This window comes from Coregonus clupeaformis, chromosome 28 (genome assembly GCF_020615455.1).
Source record: "Coregonus clupeaformis isolate EN_2021a chromosome 28, ASM2061545v1, whole genome shotgun sequence".
NCBI lineage: Eukaryota > Metazoa > Chordata > Actinopteri > Salmoniformes > Salmonidae > Coregonus > Coregonus clupeaformis.
This window is the reverse complement of record NC_059219.1, coordinates 4,447,378-4,454,605: the sequence shown is the minus strand read 5'-3', so window position 1 is coordinate 4,454,605 and position 7,228 is coordinate 4,447,378.

Sequence of the window (7,228 nt, the reverse complement as noted above, 5' to 3'; positions counted from 1 at the left end):
AGTCTCCCGGTCGCGGCCGGCTGCGACAGAGCCTGGATTCGAACCAGGATCTCTAGTGGCACAGTTAGCACTGCGATGCAGTGCCTTAGACCACTGCGCCACTCAGGAGGACTGTTACTCAATGGAAATCACTGACCGTATCTAACCCATGGTAGACCATTGCAGAAGCTATAGTGTGTTCTTGTGAGGAAATAGTGTGTAAGCATGGTTTGAGTGTGTGCCAGCACCCTGTCACTGGGCCCAAGTTTGTTACTAACACTCATTCACTGCAGCAGAGTGTGTGTAACAGTCCTTGGATGTGACAAGTCAGCAGTTATATGAGTGGCGGTGGGAGGAACACAGACTGACAACTATGACTGGCTGCAAGACACTCATGCAACACCCAAAAAGTGTTGGCACTCGTGATGAAAACGCATAGGCTATGTGCTTTAAATCAAATCATGTGCCGAAAACAACAAGTGTAGACTTTATCGTGAAATGCTTACGTACGAGCCCTTTCCCAACAACGCAGTTAAAAAGTAAGAAAAAAAAAGATAAAAAGAAACGAAAATAGTAACACAATAAAATAACGAGGCTACATACAAGGAGTATCTGCCTTCCCAAGGAAAACTGGTTTGAGAATTTGAACATATAGGCTAGGTCTACTTTATGACAAATACATTCTGAAAGATCCACCATGCTTCCTTGTTTACGACAGTCCCATGTAGCTCAGTTGGTAGAGCATGGCGCTTGCAACGCCAGGGTTGTGGGTTCGATTCCCACAGGGGACCAGTATGAAAATGTATGCACTCACTAACTGTAAGTCGCTCTGGATAAGAGCATCTGCTAAATTACTAAAATGTAAATGTGACATGGCCGGGTGGCTCAGATTAGCTTACTGTTCAACTTGAGAAGAGCGCTCCTCCCTCAGCACTTTTACCTGGTCATCTCAAATAATGTCTTACAAGTACTGTATTAAACTCTCACTCCCCCCTTTCCCTGGAGGGCAGCCTGCCCATTATTGGCCGCCACACACCTCCATCAAACTTAATCAAAAACGCAATAACGACCAACTGGAAAGAGGAGGGACATTCCTATAAAGGGCGCTCACCAGCATTCATTAGGCCTCTTTCCACCAATAAAACCAGTTCAACAGAGTTCAGGCCAGCTACAACACCTGGTGTCAAAGGAAGGCCAAGAAGATAATTAAGGACCTCAGCCACCCAAGCCACGGACTGTTCACCGGCTACCGTCCGACAGACCGAGACAGTACAGGTGCATCAGTGCCAAGACCGAGAGACTAAAAAAACTGATTTTATTACCAGACTGTTGAACAGCCAACACTAGCCGTCTACCAGGTGATGCACAGTCACGCACACAAAACACACACAAGCTATGACACACACCTCACACTCACACACACGCAGCCAACGCTGCTGTCCCATGCTATAGAGACATTGAACCACTGGTCACTTCCCGTTTCACACTGTATGTAAATACTGTATCTGACGTAGCTCATAATATTTATACTATTGTACATTGTATTTTAATTACACTGTTTATACACCACATTTATTTATACACTTGATTCTTGACATACAGTAGCTTACTCATATCTACTGCTGTACATATCATTCTTAGCTGATCATGTGTAAATTCTCCCGGTGTACATGCATATAAATTGCATTTGATTACTGCTACAGTGCTATTTGGGTTAATCCGATTGGTCCTGCCCTTTATATCTTGTCTTTTTATGTATTTTGTTCCCCCTTACATTTTAATTGTTTGACATTTTACTGTTACTTCAATAGACTTTAATCTAACTGTTGCTTGCCTTTATTTGAAGTACATAACATTGTTCTGTTATAAAGCACATTTTTAATAGGGTATGAATAACATGTTTGACAAACACACTTCAGTTGTACTTTCTACTACTTGAGAATAGCTTTCTGTCACTACAGCCAGTGGGGGATATTAGGGAGGGGGCTCTGGCACAGTAGGGGGATGGCAAAGGGTACACCGGGGCACACTCTGATCACTGAACCATGTACACACTGCCAGGAAACAAACTAGCGTGTAACACCTTCAGACAAACACCTGTGCCCTGAGTCCAGCATGACAGGACCTGGGGAGAAGGAGGGGTGGGGGTGCCTACTGGGAAAGACATGCTAAAGGGCAAACCAACTCAGGTTGTCAAGCACTCCTCCCCTTACTCTTTCCTCCCCCTCTCTTGCTCTCTAGTCATTGCCAGAGGGTTGTGCGGTCATAGGATATCCTATGACAGGGATGGGCAACTTTGATGGTGACGGGGGCCACAACAAATCTGAACTCATGAGGGGCCACAGTTAATCCCGGGGTGTAGAGAATGTTAGTTTTAAAGCAACTGCTGCAATCCTACATATTTTGCCATGGGACAGAAGATTTTGCAATTGTATAACTAATTTCATGCAATTCTGCTCATTTTGCCATGGGGCAGATAGGAAAATGAGTTGTTTTACAGCTAATTTCCTGCAAGTCTACACATTTTGCCATAGGGTGGAGAGATGTTTTCATCGAAATTGCACCTTGTGTATTCTATTCCAAAAGTAAATTGAGACCTGAGTTCCTAAAATTATATAAATATTTTTTTGGGTGGAAATTGATTCGGAGGGCCTTCAAATGAGGTGCGGGCGTGGGCCGCCAGTTGCCCATCCCAGACCTATAAAATGCATATTATACTGTTGCTGTATCCACATCATCATGAAGGCTGCGCCTGGCCATTTCTTTACCCAGCAGATAGGCGTCTTCCGGCTGTACGGGTCAAGGTCGTCTTCTCGACCATGCGTTTCATCCATTAGCACCATGCTATTCACCTGGGTATAAAAACACCTGTTCTTAGGTAGGCCCATGTATCTAGCCGCTACACGCAGCAAAGTTATCTTGTCCGTATCTATGCTGCACACCAATGTTCCCTCAACTGCGCAAGCGCGCAGTAGCCCCGAGTAGCCCACAGAGAGAAGCACAAGATTGAACTTCACTCAATTTTCTAGAGCAGTGTTCACCAACCGGTTGATCGCAATCGACTGGTTGATCTCCAAGGCATTCCTAGTCGATCGCCAAACATTTCTGTAAAAAAACCAACGATAAAGCCTTGTGTTCCTATTTTTTTTGTATTCGTCTCGGGCTGTTTGCCGGTAGTTGCACCCGATCCAGCTGCCCTGCGCGCCGGGTAGGCGAACAGTTGCCATTTTGAACCATTTCAGGTGTGTGAAGGTACAAACTCTGCCTTCCCGGCGGGCCCAGAGAGCAAATCAAGTGCACTATTAGGTCTACTGCTGGCCTGTCGGATGGCTCAGATTACCGTGTCTGCAGTAAGTAGCAGGCATAAAAGAAAGCTACAGCAAAATTGATACTGTGAGATTTCAAAACCATGACTAGAGAGAGACTGTCAACGAATACAGCAAAGAGCTGCAGTTTTTATGAGTGAGTTCATGTTTAAGTTCTTACTCAGCACTGTCAACACTTTGTATTCAACACTTTTATAAGGCATAAAATGCAACACTTTTATAAGCCATAAAATGTGTGTTCTTCCTATTTCCACTCAACGCTACAGCAAGCACTGCAGCAGTAATCAATGAGTAGGAAAGTGTATCTATAGTCTTGTGTTATTATTAGCGGCTTGGGTCTTTTTTAATATCGAGGAATATTTCACTTTCTCTGTTCATAGGAGTAACAACATGAATTTGTGCATGAGACACAAATAATACGGTGCGACTCGAGTTTCGCCATCAGCAGGAAGACTGCGTCCCTTTTTGGTCAGTGTCAGTTTTGGTCAGTGCTCACTCAGCTGTGCCTCACAAGTAATACAACAACGGATCTATTACCAGTGTGATCATATAGCCTACCTCCATTTTTTTTTTAAATGGCTCGAACAACAATGCATTGGCAGGGCAATTCAAGCAAAGCTAATATGCAGTGATAATGTACTGGGTCTATAGCTTACTGCACAAACCTCATTGCTACAGTACTGTTTTTAATTGGTTAATGTTGCACAGGCTTATGTTTTTTAAGTCCTGTTAAAAAATTATGAGCTGTAGACCTCGGCTTTCATTTTGACTCAAAGTGATCTTGACTCAAAGGTTGGTGGCCAGTGTTCTAGAGTTTTCCCTGTTAACACTATCAACGTTTCCTTTTACAAACTATGCAAGAGATTTTGTTGTAGGCAGAATGCGTCGGTGTAGGATTCTATTGCATTGACGTGCACTACTCAGCCCGTACTCTACACAGACCAGTACAGCATAAACAATCAGAGCTGCAGTAGGCCTATATGCAAATAGACCATTGCCATATATGGATCTGTGCCATTTACTTTGAACTGGACTGTGTTTACAGCATGAACGGTCATGAGTGTGCTTGTTTTGAGATCAAAGCGAAAGCTGCATGTAGCCACATGCACATTTTGCTCATATCCTTTGCTAGTGAGTTAGTTAGCCCAGTTATAGATAATTTGTAGTCAGCAATAGGGGAGTGATTGCTTCCTACAAGAGCACAAAACATGTACATTTCTATACACCTTTGAAAAGCAAGTCAGGTAAAGAGCTTTTTTGTCTTAAAGGGGCAGTGTTGTATTTTGAGACAGGCTTGAATAAGCTAAGTAGCCAATAGGCAGAGGGTAGCATAATTTGTCTGCTTCTCTGTAATAGTGGTATGAGAATAATAATGCATTTTATTTTGTAAAGCGGTTTCTTGCATCAAACACAACAGCATTTTCAGTCACCTCCTTGTCTGAAGGACAAGTGGATAAACAGGTTAATGTCAAGCCCTGCATGTGTTTTTCAAAAGTCTCATGGAATGTAGGCCTACATTGAACACAATACATTAGCTGCTACTGTAGGCTGAATGATAGAACAGCTATTTCCATGTTAAAATGTTATGGGATGCATGTTCTCCATTGTTTTTGATGGTAGGCCACTCTGGTAGGCCTACATTATGATCAAATAGCCACAGTAAGCTACATGGCCACTGTTAAAACGTTAACTTAAAGCGGGTACAGCCTCATTGTTCACAGTAAATGTGAGCTGGAAGTTGCACAGAATTTTCACAATGTTAAATTTTGCACTCAGCAGACCTGAAATTTGCTCAGTGCTGGAAAAAGTTTGACGGAACATTGCTGCACACCATATATTCACCTATCAGAATTCTGGGAAAATCAAACATCTGCTCTCTGTGGCCTCTCTGACTAAAAATCATGAAATTGTTTTTTTGTTGAAACGATGCTAGCATCTGTGAGTGTTCAAGTTAGCGTTCTGGGCGCTAATTTCCTTCAGAATGCATGGTGCACTCATCAACCGCAGCACCGTTCAGCAGGGCTAGGCAGGCCTACATTCTTGTGGACGACAGAGCGTGTCGACCAAAACAGTGCTTATCCATGGGTAATGATACAGTTACATGTTCTCGAGGCGAGTGTGGGCCTCTCTCTTTCTACAATAGCGTTTGATTACATTACCTTAGGCTTATAGCTCGGTGGCTGATTGCCACTAAACGACTCTCCCGGGCAGTTATGCCACTGCCAGGCCCATCGCAGCACGAGGCGGTATTAAATCTCACAGGTGTACTTGAGGATGAATAGCTCATTAGGAGGAGAGGTGATTATGGTACGGCTACTCAGGTATGAAGAGCTTTGGGATGGAGTCTCCAGACTAAACCTGTTATGGATTTTCCTGCCTGTGAGGTTTCTAATTTCATGCAGCTCACTCCACCCATCACCTGATAGTGCCAGAGAGACTAGGGGATCATAAACTGTCTCCCCTAACTCCCAGTGACGTCTGTTACCAGGCCACCAATAGGGTGCTAGGGGGCAGGACACCTGACAGTCCTGCCTGCTCAGGTCAGAGCCTCCTCAGTCTCTTCAAGTGGACAAGAGTGAGTGTTGTTGTTATTGAAACTTGTGCATTTATTGTTGGTTGTTACTATTGCTAGTTGTTAATAGTCGTTTATAAACTGGGTGGTTTGAGACCTGAATTTTGATTGGCTGAAAGTCATGGTATATCAGACCGTATACTATGGGTATGACAAAACATTTAGTTTTACTGCTCTAATTACGTTGGTAACCAGTTTATAATAGCAAAAGGCTCCTCGGGGGTTTGTGATATATGGCCAATATACCACGACTAAGGGCTGTATCCAGGCACTCCGCGTTGCGTCGTACATAAGAACAGCCCTTAGCCGTAGTATATTGGCCATATACCACACCACCGACTAGGTAAAAAATCTGTTGATGTGCCCTTGAGCAAGGCACTTAACCCTAATTGCTCCTGTAAGTCGCTCTGGATAAGAGCGTTTTTTTATCTCTTCTCTGTACAGAACCACATCCATCTCATATGTCCTCTGGAAATAAAGTTATTTAGTGTGTGGAACTCTCTGAGGTTGCCTTATTCCTCTGACCGGGAAAGGTGACAGTGAATCACAGACCAGCCCAACTGGAGAACCGCTCTCTTTCAAAACCCCTTCGGAGATACAGTAGATGGGGCACAAGGGCAGGAGAGTGTCGCATGACCCATGATATGCAATCAGACTCCTTCATTACCAAAGCAAATGCAATTAACTGATGTGTGAGCAGGGGTTACAAAGTAGCCTAGACCTCATTAGGAATCAAATATCCTATTACTAATGCAGCGGTGGAGGGGGAGTAGTCAGCCGGAATGGGACTTAAACCAGTGACCCTGTATAGGTACAGTGCGAGGCAGCACACTTCCACCTGTGCCATATAAGTCCAGTCCTCTTAGCAGAGGCCAGTTTAATAGGGAGGCTACAATGTTTGTGGATGCTCCCTAAAGTTGAGACCAGTGCCTGGGAAACGCAACTTATTTTATTCCCATTCCTCACCACGCGTGGTGGAGTCTGGGGACCTCTTTTTCACGTAGGGCAGATAGAGCCGCTGTCAGTCTGCATCTCTGTCTCAGCTTCACTGGCGTGTGGAGAGTCCCTCTGTGCCCTGGACACACACACACACACACACTCACACACAGACAATGCAGGAGCGAGTTCTGTGTGTGTGTTTTGTTTTGGGTGGCTATAAAGGGCAGGGAACTACCACGTGACGCAAAATGCACTTCACCTGAACTTTGCCTACATCAATCCATCCATCCAGGTGAATGGGTCAGTGATTCTGACAGAGGCACACACTGCAGAGAGCGAGCACAGGCAGTTAGCTGCCCCAGAGAACAAACACACACCACAGTAATCCACTCAATAGTTAACTGGGGACTTC